This window comes from Pelodiscus sinensis, chromosome 31 (assembly GCF_049634645.1).
Source record: "Pelodiscus sinensis isolate JC-2024 chromosome 31, ASM4963464v1, whole genome shotgun sequence".
NCBI classification, from domain to species: domain Eukaryota; kingdom Metazoa; phylum Chordata; order Testudines; family Trionychidae; genus Pelodiscus; species Pelodiscus sinensis.
Window position 1 is genome coordinate 8,096,303 of NC_134741.1, and position 17,465 is coordinate 8,113,767.

The following is a 17,465-nucleotide window of genomic DNA, read 5'->3' on the forward strand; positions in this document are numbered from 1 at the left end:
GTAAAAGTTGCCAGGGGTTTCCCTGACTGGGAATTGAACCCAGGCCACAGCAGTGAAAGTGCTGGATCCTAACCACTAGACCATCAGGGACACATAAAGCATGTTTCCTTGCTCACCTACACTAGCCTTTCACAGGCCATTTAATGTCCACTTCAGGATGGGGGGAGGGTCCATTCTCCCTTGCCCAGAGGGGACAAGAACAGCCAAATAGAACATCAAAGCAGCCAGACTGGGCCATGCCAGTTTGCCAGACCAAATAACTAGCCCCCCCCGCTCTGGAGTCTCTGCCTCTCATGGGCCTTCTCATCCTCAGGCTCCGCTTTGTCTCCAGACAGACCCTGCTCTGCTCCAGCCACCTCCCTCCGACTGTCACTTCTAGAGCAAAATGCATCCCCTTCATTCTGACTTTGCACACCTGGGATTTTAGCACTCAGAGCTGCACCTAACACCAGCATTGGCTAGTGAGGGGTCTGAACAGCTTCTGCAGAGAGGGAGAGAGAGAGAGAACCACTGTGGAGCATCCTTGTCAACTGTCTCAGAAAGCAGAGGAATGTAAATTCTTTGTCAGGTGGGACAGTGCCAGAGACAGAAATTCTCCCTTCTAAATGTCACTTCTTCAGCTTTTAGCTCCTGATTAAGCCCCTTTGAAGAAGCCAGATACACAGGAAGGGCTGATCACACCCCTCTGAAAATCAGCTTTCCATGGGTATGGGTAGCTGGCTCCAAGTCATGGGCCTTGACATCTCGTTTCCCTCCCGAAACCAGGGAAGTGTCTCCCACCGCTGCAGCCTCCTGAGGCTCTATGGCCCTGTCTGTACAGCAGGGACAGCAACACTCACAGCCCCACAGGAGGGCCCTTGGCCTAGCAATGTGGCCCCCTGAGCAGCCTCTGATGTTCCCTGTGTGAGCCCCAGAACCAGCCCTGAGTGACGGGGGCAGGGAGAGCAGCTCACACATGCCAAGGGGCTGGCCAGGGGCAGGACATGAGCCTGCAAGGCAGCAGTGACATCACAAGGGCCTTGTGCAGCACCTCAGCTCATTGGCTGGGAGGCAGTGACCTCACAGAGGGGCCATGGCAACAGCCAAGTGGGACAGGCTGCAGGGCTGGGGCATCTCAGAGACCCCCATGGCTTGGTGCCTCCTTTGTGAGGTTTCCCCTTGAGGGCAGAAAGGATTGAGGGACCCAGCTGGAAGTGTTTCTGTGGAGATTTCCCCTGTGGGGCAGGCAGGGTTGCAGGAGGGGCTGGCATTGAACCTCTGAGAGAGGCAAGAGAGAGGGCTGCAAACACCCCATAAGAATTGGATTTGAACCCATGCATGCAGAGCACAATGGATTAGCAGTCCATCGCCTTAACCACTCGGCCACCTCATCTGAGCTGTTACAATTTGCTTTAAATCACCTGAAGTCAGCACTTCAGGGAACCTTTCTGCCACTTGCTGACTGGCCAAGGACACCCAGGGCGGGAAGGTTTTGGCTTTTCACAATGTACCCTGGGCTGTTGTACAAAGCTCAGTGCTGGTAACAAACCCAAACACCCCCTGGCTACATCTACCCTGCAGACTTCTTGCTCAAGAACTGTTTTGTGCAAAAGGTCTTGCCCAACAGTGTGTCCACACTGCCATGTGCTGTTGCACAAGAGAAGTGCTTTTCTGTAAAAGCAGCCATGGCAGTGTGGACGCTCTCCTGCGCAGGAAAGCTCTGACGGGCATTTTAGATATTCGGCTTTCTTGAGCAAGAAACCCCTGTTGCCCGTCCACACTGCCTCCTTGTGGGCGAGTTCTTGCACAAGAGGGCTTATTCCTCGTGGGGAGAGCAATAACTTCTGTGCAAGAAGCCCTGTTGTCTGATGCTTCACTATACATTTACTTGCGCCAAAATGTGCCTTCAGTGTAGACGCTCTGCAAGTTTTTACACAAGAGCAGTTGCTCTAGCACAAAAAGCCTGCAGTGTAGACGTAGCCCTGCAGTGTAAACACAGCCTGAGAGGCACGAGGAAATGAAGTGGCCAGAGCCTCCCCCCAGTAGGCTGGCCCTCAACAGGACGGGCACGTCTACACAGCACCCTCATCTCAAGTGAGCTGTGCAATGTGAGTGGGCTGCCCGGGACCCCAGGGGAAGGTCTGTGGGGAGTTTCCAAGGCAACAACAACATTTCATAATCTACACTCATGTGACTGTGATTTATTCCTCCACTAGCAAGTGTGTCTGAAGGGATGAGAAATGCAGGGCCCAGGTGCAGGGAGCCGGGTCACATTCTCCTGCCTGAGTCTCAGTCCTGGCTGAAGCCTGGCTACAGAGAGAAGAGGCCAATGCAAACAGCCCCATGGCAGCGAGGGAGTCAGTACGTGGGTGGGTGGAGCAGGGAGCTGGGGGCAGAGTTCAACTCTAACTCACTAGGGGTGCATCCCATAGTTCAAAATAATCAATGCGCCTATTTTGAAATAGCTTATTTTGCAATTTGGGGCTGGCTACACAGCACTTCGAAATAAATCCCCATGCAGGGACGTCGGAATAGCGAGCCTGTTATAGCTTGATATAAGGGGCTTGCTCTTAAGACGCGTCAGTGTGATATGAGCACCACGTCCTCTAAACCTCCGAGCTAGCCGACCCACAGGTGTGAGTCTCACAAGTAGCACTCGCAGGGATGTTGTGGGCTCTGGAACAAGGTGGGTGAGGCAGCAGGGACTCTCGCAGGCAGGGGAATTAGCTCAAGTGGTAGAGCGCTCGCTTAGCATGCAAGAGGCAGTGGGATCGATGCCCACATTCTCCAATTACAGCTTTGTCCTTTAATTTCAGTGGCCCCCTCCATCTTCCTTCCTTCTCTCCCAAAAGAGACAGACCCCCCCCTCCCCCCCCAGCAATGCCATGCTGCAAAGCAGAGAGTGGAGGTATCCAACTCACCAGCCCATCAGGCTCTGGGGTGCAATGGAAAGCACATTGGACTTCTAAGCTGTAGTGGTTAATGTGAGTCCAGCAAGACATTCAAAGGCTGTGGGTTCCAGTCCCACCAGAGTCACTTTGTTGCATAAATTGCAAGGTTTCGTCCCCTTGGAGGCTAGTCTGATTTACCCCAAGAAGAGAGTCACACTTTCAGGCTGGGTCCAACTCAAGTTTATTGGTTGCAACCACGGTACGGCTAAGGAACTCAATGTTCAAATCAGAGCCGACCCCCAACATCTCATATGCAGGGGTTTTTATAGGGTTCACATCCTTCCTGGTTTAGGTGCCTTAACATGATAGGTTACTTCATTTTTTGACGTTTAGCATTCCTATAGGTCAGGTTAATTTTCCAAACGAGGTTAAATACAGTGCCTACTTGCTGACTTTGCGGTTACAGCTGTATTACATTCATTCACTCTTGCTGAACAATGGGCAAGCCATACTTCCCTTTTCCCTTTCCTGCTTGAGCCGGTCACAAGTTTAAAGGATGTGGAATCTATCCATATCTCTACTTAACAGAAGACTGGTTTCACCTCCCCTCGTCTCCTTATTATAAGTTATTACCTGTGACAGGCCTTGACCTTTGTCATGTCTTACTCCTATACAAATAGCAAATATATCTAAGCATTAGCAATGTATGTATATTGTACGTGCCCCTCATAGGGGAATCAATGGCTCCGGGGGATTTGACTTCCCTTTTACACATCAATTCCCCCCTCAAGAGGCTTTCTCTTTCTTATACCTCATCAGTTTCTTCTTTGGCTAATCTTTGGTAATGTACAAGCATTTCACGGTTGACAGTAGTCAATACAGTGCGACATATAGAGGCAATTATACAAGGTATAAAACAGGGCATTAAGCATAATATAATCACAACAAAACAAAACTAAACAGGAATGTGTACCAACATAGCACAACAAGAGTTTTCCTCTTTTTCTTTGAAACAGTCGTGGTTCAGCATCATGCAGGGGAGAGGTTACTAGCACATCACCCTGTAATATTTCGATTCTTCTGGTGTCCAACAGGTGGGAAAGCAGGACCAGAAGGGAGAGAGGCTTATCAGCAGTCGGGGTAGGATCATTTTGCAATGGGAAGCATTGGCTAACAGTCAGTTCTTGGCACTTCACAGCGCTGATGGACATAAGAGTCTTTATTCTCTGAGCCAAAAGCCAGCTAGCTCTTTTGGAACCAAGGTTATTTCCTAGGAATAAAGCAAACCATAAAAACAATCCCACGCGGTTGCTTGATACCGGCCTTATCAAAGTGAGGCCTTTTTGGCATGTGGTTGCCAGGGGAACCAGGGTCGCAGTTACTGCTGTAGCATACGCTTCTCAGGCTGACTTAATTATTTGAGTTTGTCAGTCCTTAGCAAGATACCATGGACTGCCTCAGTTTACTCCTATAGTTCTTTTCTCTTGACTTTGGGGTTCTTCTTAATCTACTAGGTTAAATACAACAATTTAAGGGATTTTAATTTACTCTGGAAGTGCTGGTACAGCACTATCATTATTATAAATGTTAAAATCAAAACTCTCTACATAATTTGGCAAACACTATTCAAATCCATCCCCAAGATATTTCGTCGCCTTACTGGCACTGCCCATGATTATAGGTTTGACCTCTACTGCCTGGTTGAGTGCTGCAGAGATAGGTGTTTGGCATGGTCCACGGTGTTTCCCTATCTGTGTGTACCTCAGACGGCTAGCCCCAATATATCTTTGGGCATTGGCCACCAACTTCTTGATCTTTGCCTGCAGGGCCAGTAAACCCTCCTCTTGGTACTTACTTCCGCCATGCCACTCAGCATCTCATGTGTAGTTATCTCCACTACCAAAGTGCGATATGTCCACATTCTATTGACGGTTAGGCCGCTTGATGAGGGACCGTTATGCACACAGATGGATATACAGAGGGGCAGGATGGAGTGATCTGTCTGGGTAGTCAAACACCAGTAGGTACCGTTCATTTGGACCAGCTCGATGTTCATTTGTTTTTCTATGACAACCACATCAAGCCTAGGCAGATTCGTCATGATGTTAAATGGGCAGGTACATAAAATTTCCTTATCAAAGTGGGTGCAACAATCCCTGGGTATAGGGAGGCTCCCACACCTTCAGAATAAGCAATGCCTTCTATTCTATCTATATGCCCTTGCTTTGGTACAAGCAGGGAGGTTACCATTCTGATCTGATCTGAGTGAGGAATCCTCAGAGAGACCAAAAACAAATGGTTGTACTATGCCCTGTCCAGGTGGGCCTTTGGGTCCTCATGGATTCTCTCTTTCCCTACTCCCATGGGTAGGCACAGGGGAGATTGGGGACTCACCACCATAAGAACTAAGTGGTAGTGGCTAAAGCTTACCTTATTCTTCAATACTGGCCTTCTAATTTCTTTATTTTACTTCTAATCCAATTAGTTTCTGGTCCAAACATCAGGTTAGGTCTACAGAGCTGGACAGATCCTTCAAACTATTTAGGATCAATTGATTAGCTTGGCTGGTGTGTAGGCCTTTACGGGCACTGGATATTACTGCATTTACAAGTCTGGATTCTCATACAATTTCTGGGCTATGACATAAGTGTTGCTGATAGGGTTACCAGGCTCAAACCAATCTGCGATGGTATCTGCTAAGCCTTGTCATTGCCTAATCAGGCATTTGCCAATTTGATTAACCAGTCTAGCACACAACTGGTCTGTACCAGTGTGGAACATCATCAAGGTAAGGACCAGTGACAGTTGTCCTTGTTCTGGAACAGGGGCCTGTTCAGGGCATGGTGCACAACTGGGAGGCTCCATTTTGTCCTTAAAGTCCTGGTTGATGATATCCAAATGAGGGCAAGTTAGCAATGGCCATTAAAGCAAAACTAGTCTGGTGGGAAGGAGCTAGTCCTGTCTCCCATCCTTCTGTTCACGTGATGTACTCCTTGCTTCCTTCCAGTTCTTTTTGTTCACCTGTGGAGACATTGTTAACATTCTCCTAGCCTAAACAATTTTCTATTCACAACATTTGCAATACGTATTACAATTAAGACACACAAGACAAACTTGGACAGAACACAAACACATGTCATGACACAGAACCATGGCATTTTGTTGTTGTTTTTCTTCAACTGGCGCCAGCGCTTTCTGATGATCTGAAAGACAAGAAAACATTTCTTCCCCCCCATCGGGGTGGCCTATTATAACTTAAAATACTGCCTAAGATCTGCTAGGGGAACAGGTTACAGCTAGTTCCTTACCATTTTCATGTGCGAGTGAGCTGCAACTTTCTGAGAACAAGAGCGCTTCATCGGTACTCGTGACCTTCCACTCCCTTGAATTACCTTAGAGTTACTAGCCCTCCCCAACAGTGGCATGGTTCTGTTTCCCTCTCGTATTGCAGACCGGGCTCTTTTTTTTTTTTTTCCCTTATGATCTGTCTTGATCCTGCTAAATGACTTTTCTTAATTACACAGATTTGTCTAGCATTAATTTGGTAAGGAGAGTGGGCTTTCTAATTAGCCCCCACACTTCCTAATTCTTTTCAGTATATGATTTTCATAACATCCAGGCTGCAGCAGTTGAGTTATGCTGCTGGCTCTGGGGTGAATCACTTGCTCATGTTCTGTAAGGAGATTTATGTTGCAGAATGTGTCTCCTTGTTAAGGCAGATTTAGTTTTTAGTGATTACATCTTCACATTCAATTTCTACTGGTTGACATCTGGGTGGCTTTTAAGTTACCTTCCCCCACGCCCTCAAGCCAATTATAACAGTGTGTGAGGGAAAGGTTTTAACTGTTTGTTATGTTTTTTTCCTCTGGATGGCCCCCACTCATATGTTGTGAAACATCTTTGGGTTGCCTGCGTTTCTAGCCGTAGAGGCTGTCATTTTCTATTTGCTAAGAAGGGCTTGAGAATTTCCTGAAGTTGCTTGGATTCGATCCTTGCTCAAAGCCCGCATTCCCTTTTCAATCTCATAGCTTAGGAAGGTGCATATTTGGGCCTTCTCTTGTGAAACTTTATATCCCTTCTTCCCTAGGGCATTCAACAGGGGCTCCGTTGCCCTTTTTCCCTTTTGCATATCAGGACTGGTAATCAACAAATCATCAATATACTGGAGGAGAGCTACCTCAGGGTGCTGCCCCCTCCAGTCTTCTAAATCTTTTTGCAATGTCGTCCTAAAAATATGGGGGGATGACACAAAACCCTGGGGCAACACAGTCCACAACAGCTGGGTTTTGTGATGGGTGTCCGGGTCTTCCCATTCACAAGCAAATAATTTCCAACTACTTTTGTGTAAAGGTATAGAAAAGAAAGCATCTTTCAAGTCTAATACCGTAAACACTGTTGTGTCTGCTGGAATTTGTGTTAAGATAGTGTGTGGGTTGGGGACCATAGGATGGTCTACAAGAACTTTCTTATTTATTGCCCGTAAGTCTTGCACGAGTCTATAAGAGACGCTATCCGGTTTTGGCATCCCTAAAATAGGGGTGTTGAAGGGAGAGGAACTTTCTACTACCTAGCCATATCTTTTGAATTGTTCGATTAATGGCTTTAAGCCTATCCAGGTGGCTCTTTTTTCTCTCAGGGGATATGGCTTTACACCCACAGAGCCTTCTCCTTCAATGAGAGGAATTCTTACTGGAGTCACAAACTTTGCTCGGGCAGGGGTCTCATCTGCCCATACACATGGATTGACTCCTTCTAAGACCTCAGTCCCTTTTGTCTCTAACAGCATTTCAGCTGCACAGAGGGCCATCTGGTAATTTGAGCCCTGTTTCACCGGCAGCTGCACTACATTCTGATCACTACGGAAGAAAATTTTAGCTTGCAGCTTAATTAGCATATCTCACCCTAGCAGGGCAACTGGGCATGCAGATGAAACAACAAAGGCATGGTCTAACATAATTTTTTTTTTTTCTAATCTTCGTGAGGAGGGGTCTACATACGGGTAGCCTGCTTCTCTTTCCCTCAATTCCTTCTATCGTCACATGCTTTCCACTTTCCTTAGCTGAGGGGGGTTTTACGGGAATCATAGAAAATGTGGCTCCAGTATCCACCAAAGCCTCATAGTCCCTGCCACCCACCCTTATTTTTACCATGGGATCCTTTCGAGCTTTAGCTCGTAGGGTAGTGGCCTTAGATTCCCGTCCCCTTCAACTAGATTCTTCTCCGGAGGATTCTGCCCGCATCTGGCGGTTCTCCGGTTGTCTTTTCTTCCCCTTTGCCTTCAATTTTTGGGCAGTCTCTCTTCCAATGTCCTTTTTCCCCATCAGTGCACACATTCATCAACTGCTACCCGTCCCTTTCCTTTCTGAGGGGGCCCCTTATGGTCCGGCCTCTGGTTGCTGGAGAGTGCTGCAGCCAGCACTGCCATCTGCTTCTGCGCTCTCTTATCTTCCCTCCTCTATTACTTCTCTAAGGGGGTACTGATGGTATGATGATCCCGGATCTGATGGGCCTTTTCGCAAGAAGTATTTTTTTTGCCCGAATTGAGTAGTCCACCCTGTTGGCTCAGCCCCCCTCACTTCAGCCTCTGCAGGGGGGGCTGAAGTGAATCCAGAACCAGCAGGAGTCTGATAAGGGGGGGGTAACTTTTCAGATGTAAGTTCACTTATGATTTCAGAGTTACTGTTTCCTCCTGAAGTGGCAGGAGAGGAACAATTCTCATTCTCTCTAATAGGGCCAGACCCTCCTGAAGAAGAAGGGGGTTTCCTCTTTTTTCCATAGGACTCAAATTCCTCATCACTAGAGGGAGCCAGTATTTCAGGGCTTTTACATCCCAAGGTCTTTGCCTTTGCAGCCATGACCTTACACACACCCATACTACATTTTAATATCCATTTTGGTCGATCTGGACGTGGAATAACCAACAATCAATATATGGAAGTGATCCCACTGTCCGTCCCGCGTCACAACGCTATGTGTTAGGGATACCAGGTTTACATCAAAGGAGCCCGTATCTGGCCATCCGACACCAAAAGTAGGCCACTCAAGTTGACAAAATTTAATTAACTCATCTTTTGCCATTTTTACTCTATAGTCACTTTTAAAATTACTAAAATTCTGTAACATGCATCCCAATGGGGTTGCGGAGTTTTCTATCCGGGAACTTCCCGAACCCATATCTATCTATTTATATATATTGCGCGCACACACACATACACAGTCAACAAGCTTTTATCGCGGCTCCGTGTGTCGATGGAATGACACCACACCAGCTTTTAGCGTCCGAACTCAGAGAGGGTCCAGCGCTTGGCTGCCTCACTAGAGACACCGGTGTGCCCTTGTGGAGCCGTGACACTTAAGACGGGCCTATTAGACAGCAACAAATATAGACAAACAGGGGGCTTGGAGACTCGCTGGGTCACGAGGTTCGTCTGACCCCCCTTGCAATCAAGAAATCCTGGTCATCGGGTTTCCCCTTGCAGGATTCTTGGGGCGGCTGGAGTCAGCTTAAGTCTCAGACCTGGTCAGCGACAGTCATGCTTACACACAAACCTGTGGTTTCACAATTTAGGTTTCCAACAAATCATTAAAACAAAGAACAAGAGTACTCCTACTAAAAACAAAAGCAATCCACTGGAGTTTTCCTAACTCCTCATAACTTCCCCACGCAACCCACGGGTTCATGGTGTTCCTTCTGGGGCTTACAGAGGCTTTTACCATTCGGGTGCGACCCGCCTACCCTATACGTGTTTTCCTACCGGATACACCGTGTTTATTCGAAGTTCCTACTGTCCTCGAAGGACAGTTCTCGAATTACCAACACTACCCAAAACACAGGGAATTATCGGTATACTCACTCTGTCTCTGCCCCGGCGCCTTCTCTTCGGACCTTACAGCCTAGTTGACTCATTCAATAGAGACTCCTTTAACTTTCCGGATGTCCCGACTCACGCTTTCGGTGCCGTGACGGACTCAAACAGTCCGGTGCGCACTTCACGGTCACCTACGGCGAATCTTGTCGTCCGACTCCGGAGTAGTCCAAGGGATGTCCCATCTGGGGTGCCAATTTGTTGCATAAATTGCAAGGTTTCGTCCCCTTGGAGGCTAGTCTGATTTACCCCAAGAAGAGAGTCACACTTTCAGGCTGGGTCCAACTCAAGTTTATTGGTTGCAACCACGGTACGGCTAAGGAACTCAATGTTCAAATCAGAGCCGACCCCCAACATCTCATATGCAGGGGTTTTTATAGGGTTCACATCCTTCCTGGTTTAGGTGCCTTAACATGATAGGTTACTTCATTTTTTGACGTTTAGCATTCCTATAGGTCAGGTTAATTTTCCAAACGAGGTTAAATACAGTGCCTACTTGCTGACTTTGCGGTTACAGCTGTATTACATTCATTCACTCTTGCTGAACAATGGGCAAGCCATACTTCCCTTTTCCCTTTCCTGCTTGAGCCGGTCACAAGTTTAAAGGATGTGGAATCTATCCATATCTCTACTTAACAGAAGACTGGTTTCACCTCCCCTCGTCTCCTTATTATAAGTTATTACCTGTGACAGGCCTTGACCTTTGTCATGTCTTACTCCTATACAAATAGCAAATATATCTAAGCATTAGCAATGTATGTATATTGTACGTGCCCCTCATAGGGGAATCAATGGCTCCGGGGGATTTGACTTCCCTTTTACACATCAACTTTAGCTGCTTCCTCATTTCCAGGATGCAGCTTTTACAGACCAGTCAATCCTTAGGCTGACACTGGGGTGGGCTGGCATCCAGGCAATTCCCAGCAGACCCCAGTAAGGGTGGAGGGAAGGGCTGGTCCTTGGGGTTAGGGCTGGGGGTTGTTCTGAAAGGACCATTTTGTCCCTCCCTGTCTCCTACTAGTGCTGAGCAACACTCAGGCTGTGACACGGCTGCCAAACACCCTGGACAGTTAATAATGAGCCAGACGGGTTTGTTGGCAGCTCAGTGTGCGGAGCCTTAGATGAAACATTTAAAGGTCCCTGGTTCAATCCCAGGCTTTGGCATGTCTCTCGGTGCAGCAGGGCCCTCTCTGCTCCCCTGGCCATGCTCGTGCCCTGTGACATCCCCCCATCCATCCTGGCAGCAGCCCATCTTTGCTTCTAAACCTCCCTCAGAGTGGCTGCTTCTGCTTCCTTGGCTAAAGTCCCCTCCCCCTGTGCGTGTGGCTGGCAGGGATTGCTAGAGGGATCCATTTACATGTAGCTTCACTGAAACCCCCCTCATTGGCCTGCGCCCAGGTCAGTCCCTGTGTGTTAAAGGGCCTCAGGGAGCACAGAGCAGAGGGATCCCCTCAACACACACACACAGTCCCAGCCCCAAGCCTCCCCCATATCCCAGATCCTGTGCCCTGACTTCTCTACCCTCCCACATCCTCACCCCTGCCCTGAGCCCCCCCCCCACTCTCACACACTCCCCAAATCCGTGCCTTGAGCCTCCCACACTCCACATTTTAATTTCTTACAGGTACTGTCCTATCACAACCCCTCCCCCCACTTCCTGCCTTGAGCCTCCCCCTCCCTCCTGCCCAGCCCAAGGGGTGGTGCCCAATAGAACAGGCCCTGTGAGAAATGTGTCACTTTCACCCCTGGGAGCAGCTCAGCCAGGCAAAGGGGCTGCCTGGGGCAGGACATTAGCCCTGGAGGGCAGGAGTGGGTGTGGCAGTGACATCACAAGGGCCTTTTGCAGCCCCTCAGCTTATTGGCTAATGGAGATTGGGAGGTGATGACCTCACAGAGAGTCCATGACAATGGCCAGGTGGGACAGGCTGCAGGGCAGGGGCCATCTCAGAGCCCCCCCATGGCTTTGCTGCAGGGAGTCTCCTTGAGATCTGCCCTTGAGGCCTTTTTGGAGCCTTCTCCTTTCCCACGACTAACTGACCTAGAAGGCCGACGTCTCTGTGGAGAAGGGAAGAGCTTCCAAGAAGACCCTTGTATGTGAAGCAGGGGAATTAGCTCAAGTGGTAGAGCGCTTGCTTTGCATGTGAGAGGTAGTGGGATTGATACCCACATTCTCCAATGACGGGCGAAATTTCCAATTTTTCTTTTTGCCAGCCAGGGGGCTAAGTGGCTCCAGTAGGCCCCCCCCCCAGCCCCGGCCCCCACTTCCTACTTGCTCTCCCCAAAAGCCAGCCACGTTGGGGCAGAGAGCTGCTGGACACCAGCCCTCCTGGGCCAGACAGTGGCAGGAGCACTGGAGACAGGTTGCAGGTGGGGCAGAATTAGCTCCATTGGAAAAGTGCTGCCTTTGCGCATGAGAGGTAGCAGGATTCACTCCCATCTTCTCCCACCGGCTCGCTGGTGCTGAGGGGCCAGCCCCTTTCCTGCTGCCCCAACTCTTATTCCCACAATGCGCTTTGTGCAGGGGCCGCTGGTCTTTCTGCCAAGGTGCGTGGCTGGGAGCCAGGACTCAGGACCCTTCCTAAAATATACAAATCCCCGCCCCCCATGACCCTCTGTTCCACTCACACGGTCTGGCTGCTGCCCACATGGAGCTCAGGGGCCAGGGGGGTGACTTGCCTTGCAGCTGTGACAGCATCAGACCCCTGCCACCCGCCTGCTCAGTGTGGAGACCAAGCCCAAGGGTGGCACCTGGGATGTGAGTTACACAAAAGCCTCTTGTCTCTTGTTCCTTGTCCAGTTCCCAACATTGGCTGCAGATACCATTTTCTGAGGGGGTGTAGCTCAGTGGCAGAGTGTTTGACTGCAGATCAAGTGGTCCTTGGCTCAAATCCAAGTGCACCCTTGGAAAATTTCCTTCTAGTGGAAATATTTTCCTTTCCAGTTCCATCACACTCTGGCTTTACATTGCTTGAGGTTCTTGACATTAATAAGAACCCTTAATGCAGAGCTACTCAACTTTGGAAGCCCTGGTGGCCACAATGAATGGCATTTAACCAGGATGGACAGGGCAGGTGTCCTGAGCTGGTGTATTCTAGAAACTGAGAATGGGTGACGGGAGGGATCACTTAACAAATGTCTGTCCTGAGGATTCCCACTGGGCAATGAAATTGGCTGCTGTTGTGAGACAGGATCCTGGGCTAGTTGGGCAACTGGCATGGCCCAGTCTGGCTGCTTTGATGTTCTGTTTGGTTTCTGTTCTTGTCCCCTCTGGGCAATGGAAAATGGACCCATGTCCTGAAGGGGACAGAAAGTGGCCTGTGAAAGGCTAGTGTAGGTAAGGAAAGAGCCTTGCTCACATGTCCCTGATGGTCTAGTGGCTAGGACTCAGCTCTTTCACTGCTAAGGCCTGGGTTCAATTCCCAGTCAGGGAAACCAGCCTCACTTTTCACCTGACATCTGCCAAGTCATTCATCTTACCTCATTGTTACAGCAGCTGTGACCCAAGAGGTTCACTCAGGGCCTCTTTTCCACTTCTCCCTCACTGCCAAGACAGCACCTGCCATTTTCACAAGCCCTTCAGAAGGGGCAGAGCTGGTGACTCAAACTGCCCCTCCCCTCTCCCATGTGGGCAGCCCTGCAGGAAGCTCTGTGGCACACACAGCACTAGCCCAGCGCAGGGTCAGGTCGGCACAAGATCCATTGGTTCAGTTTGGTTGTTGAAGGAGACAACACAGAACTGGCTCCAGCCCCCACTCAGTAACCTGGGGAAATGACCCACCAGGCCTGGGCCCCTCGGAGAGGCAACGATTCCCCACTGGCCAGGGCAGAGCCTCCCTCTCACACAGTCATGGAGCCTTCTCCCCCTGGTCCTGCCTCCCCCTTCACTCAGCTCTCACTGCTCGGTGCTGCCAGGTAGGGGCCTCACTGCGAGAGCCGCCTGGGCAGGTTCCTGCCACAGAGACACGTCCCAGAGCAGGACGGATGCTCAGACCGACACTGAGTGTTGCTCAGCGCTGGGGTGAGACAGGGAAGGACAAATGGGTCTAACGGCGCCTGCAGCCTTTCAGAACAGCCCCCGGCCCCACCCCAAGTACCAACCCTGCTCAGGATCCCCAAGGGCACTGACACAGATTCCCTGGCACAGGACAATCCCAGGCTTCGGTTCTGCCAGCCAGAGTTTTCCCCTCTTCTGTTTCCTGTCAGCTCCCTGTAAAACACCTCACAACGGTAGATGAGGGTGAGTGGGGATAAACCCAGCTTTGCTGTAGAGCGGCTGTTAGGTGGGGAAAGAGAGGTGCTCCCTTTGCCTCCCGAGCAACTCACACATGTAAGAAAACTTTGGTTGAATACTTTTGCACAGCTGTCAGGATGGCCGAGTGGTCTAAGGCGCCAGACTCAAGGTTCTGTCTTTCCCTCAGTTGGGTGTTCTGGTCTCTGAATGGAGGCGTGGGTTCAAATCCCACTCCTGACATTGCTTCATTTTTATATCTAGAGAATTGACCTCATTTCAATGACTCCCCTGGCATTGCAGGATCCCTTGCTCAGCATTTCTTTGAGGCTGCATCTACACAGCAGCGTTCCTTGGGAATAACGGCCATTACACTGCAATAACAATGGGAGCGTCAACACAGCGATTCCATTATTCCGACTTCTGTAACGCTCCATCCAGACCAGTGGTCTGAGGAGCCAGGAGGTTTCCAGGCTGCAGACAGCCAAGCCCACAGGCAAAGACAAAGTGGAGTCGTTGAGACTTCAGCCCAGCAGGGTCTGTGTGTGCCTCCCAGATCTTTTGTTTCCCGTTTCCAGGGGCACACATTCAGCAACACTCACAGGCCCCACAGTAGGGGGCTGGTTTGATGCTTCACCCCACGGCCCAGCAACGAGCCCCCAAACTTCCCCTGTTCCAAGAGCCCAGTTTGCTGTGTGAATTTTGTGTGGCTGGTGACATCAGGCCTGGGCATTGGGATTATCTGCCAGTTCCCCTGGCCCTGGGGCTTTGCTGTCTTCACATCTGTGATGGCCGAGTGGTCAAGGTGTTGGACTAGAAATCCAATAGGGTTTTCCTGAAAAAGTTCTAAGCCTGCTCATAGCGAGGCCTGTGCTTTGGTCACTCCCCCTGCTAGTGTAACTCTTCTGCCAGGTAGTGCTGGCAGCAGCCAGGGCTGGGTTTGATGTCTAGGGGTTTCTCTTCATTCATCTCACACAAAAGTGGCTTGAGCCCCCACCCACCCCCCCGCAAGTACCTCGGGGAGGCGATGTTTCCCCATTCGCCAGCACAGAGTCTGAATGCAGAAAAGAAACTTTTCATGAAAGAGGGTGAGAAGTAACGTGGCATTCGCCTGGGAAAATACCACAAGCAGGGTTCAGAACCAACCCACAAATAAGTCTCGGCTCAAGTGGCTTGAGTAGTGTCCTTTGCCAGTAATGTAAGTCCAGCAATGTACGTGTCCCACTCACGTGCCCAAACTTTCTCTGTACCCCACTCACGGTTGCTGCCCTTGCTCTGGGCAGATAAGAGCTCAGGCGTGATTTTCAGAGTTCACCTCTCACTCTTGGAGGGAGTGGGCATAGGAGGCATCTCACCCACTCGGTTGGCCACCCACCACTGCTCCTACTGGCTTGCCGCCAGCTACTCCCACCAGCTACCCTGCTGGCCACCTGCCACTGTTCCTACTGGCCACCCACCAACTACCTGCTCTTGCCCCTACCGTTCACCCTGCTGGCTGCTTCCTCCTGCCAGCTGCTGCTTCTATGATCGGGATCGGTCTGGCTCTGGGCTAAACCCAGTGATTTCTGCTCTTTGTCAGTTTCCTTGGTGATTTCAGCTCTTGGCCCCCCACTAGGCTGGACAAGATTCCAGCCCCCACTGGAATAATATTTCAAAATAACAAAGAGATTCCTTAAGGAGTCTGTTTTAGGTCTATCCTTAGAATGGGTAGTGGGGGAGGGAGAGACAGAATGAACCCGTCTCATAGCTCATGGCTGGAGGACATGTGGCCTGCTGGTTCACGCTCCTTCCCCCCACACCCAGAGTCCACTCCACTTGAGTCTGGAAGGGAAAGGCTCGTCCATCCCAGACTTTTTTCAATGACAGTGTCTCTCCTGCAAGCACTGGTGTCATATTTTACAATTGGGTGGTTTGCGAGCGGAGGGGCAGAATACATTTGGTTATGTGCACCACCAGTAGAAACATGTGCTTTCTACTGTGAGCAGCTGTGGGCGCTCTACTAATCAGGTAGATGCCAGTATGAGCCTTAAAACCATCTGGAAGAACTACAAAGTTTTGATTGTTATGGGAACTAGCCTTGGGCTGATACATTGGGGGTGGTATAAGATCAAGTCCAATTCTATTTTCCAAACAAAAAGAGAGGACTATGTACCAGAACCTGGCATTGTGACATATGTGATGCAACATGAAAGCCAAAATAAAGGAAAATAATAGTAGTACTATATATAAAAAGATATAATTAACCTTGAAAGTTTGCATCTGCGATCTTGCCAACGAAGGAAGAAATGAGAAAAACCAGTTGGATTAGAAAGAACTGGCTGCTTGTGGCAGGATTTTCATTTCTGGGTGTCCATCTTGGTACATATTTTATACAAAGAGCTGCAAAGAACTCTGCTAAATCAGCCTTGGAAGTTAAACAAAAGAATCTTGAAGAATGAAATAATTTTCTCCAATCATCACGCATCCATTTATCATTATTATATTTGTACTCCAGATGTTTAATATTTGAATTTCGAATTCAAATATTAAACAATGAACAGCTACGTGGACATAGTTGTCATTCTGTATGCATGGTTTCCTTTTTATAATATGTTTGGCTTCAAAGAGGAAAAATATACTTCTGTACCTTAAAACTTCTCTAACTTATGGATTCAAGGAAGAGTGGAATAAACTTGAAAATTTGTTGATCAGAATAAAAAGCTTGTCTTGAAAAAAAAATTCCTACAGTTAGAGATAAAACGGTTTTGTGACCCCACAACAGCCAAATTAGTTACAATACTCCACATTCTATTCTCACAACCGATCCTCCATCAGGCCTATAGCACTGGCTGAAGTGGATTTACATAGCCACAGCCTGGATTCCTTTCCCAGCACAGCATGAGCTGTATTTACATATCAACAGCTGATTATCTTGCAAGGCTACACAACTGAAGGAGTGTCCCCACACCTAGGACTGCTCTCCCCTTTCAGCTGGCTGTATTGGAAACAGCGGTTGAGACCCTGTTTACTTCTGCAGTGTAGACGTACCCAGAGTGAGTGGGGGTGATACAGGGGGAGCAGCTCAAACAGGCCAAATGGGTTGGCCAGGAGCAGGACATGAGCCCTGCAAGGCAGCAGTGACATCACAAGGGCCTTGTGCAGCACCTCAGCTCATTGGTTGGGAGGCAGTGACCTCACAGAAGGTCCATGACAACAGCGAGGTGGGACAGGGGCAATCTGAGAATACACACTACAGGGTGTTTGAGCTGCTCCCCACGAAAAGCGGTGAGAGGGGGCCCTTGGCTGTGGGACCCACTTGTGCCTGTTGTTCAGGGTTAAATAAGATCTCCCCCAGGAGGCTGCCTGTTTCCTTCCCACCTTCAATTGGCTGGGAATCAAATCAAGCAAGGGGCAGCAAACGCCAGGCACTGTCATGGTCTGGGCCACAGATACAGACCCTCTTGGAGCTGTGGTCCAAGGAGGAGTCTCTGCAGGCCTTGCAGCCCATGCAGAGGAATGTGG

General features: G+C 49.4%; 5 non-coding genes across 5 annotated transcripts; 3 read left to right on the plus strand and 2 right to left on the minus strand.

Moving 5' to 3' along the window:
* Nucleotides 1-18: 18 nt before the first annotated feature.
* On the minus strand, nucleotides 19-90 carry TRNAE-UUC (transfer RNA glutamic acid (anticodon UUC)). Its single transcript has one exon. It is a non-coding gene; the product is annotated as a tRNA-Glu (tRNA).
* A 1,200-nt stretch (nucleotides 91-1,290) lies between these two features.
* Nucleotides 1,291-1,372, minus strand: TRNAS-GCU (transfer RNA serine (anticodon GCU)). The gene has a single exon. It is a non-coding gene; the product is annotated as a tRNA-Ser (tRNA).
* An 11,194-nt stretch (nucleotides 1,373-12,566) lies between these two features.
* TRNAC-GCA (transfer RNA cysteine (anticodon GCA)) lies at nucleotides 12,567-12,640 on the plus strand. Its single transcript has one exon. It is a non-coding gene; the product is annotated as a tRNA-Cys (tRNA).
* Nucleotides 12,641-13,095: 455 nt separating this feature from the next.
* On the plus strand, nucleotides 13,096-13,167 carry TRNAE-UUC (transfer RNA glutamic acid (anticodon UUC)). The gene has a single exon. It is a non-coding gene; the product is annotated as a tRNA-Glu (tRNA).
* Nucleotides 13,168-14,098: 931 nt separating this feature from the next.
* Nucleotides 14,099-14,207, plus strand: TRNAL-CAA (transfer RNA leucine (anticodon CAA)). Its single transcript has 2 exons — nucleotides 14,099-14,136; nucleotides 14,162-14,207. It is a non-coding gene; the product is annotated as a tRNA-Leu (tRNA).
* Nucleotides 14,208-17,465: the final 3,258 nt, after the last annotated feature.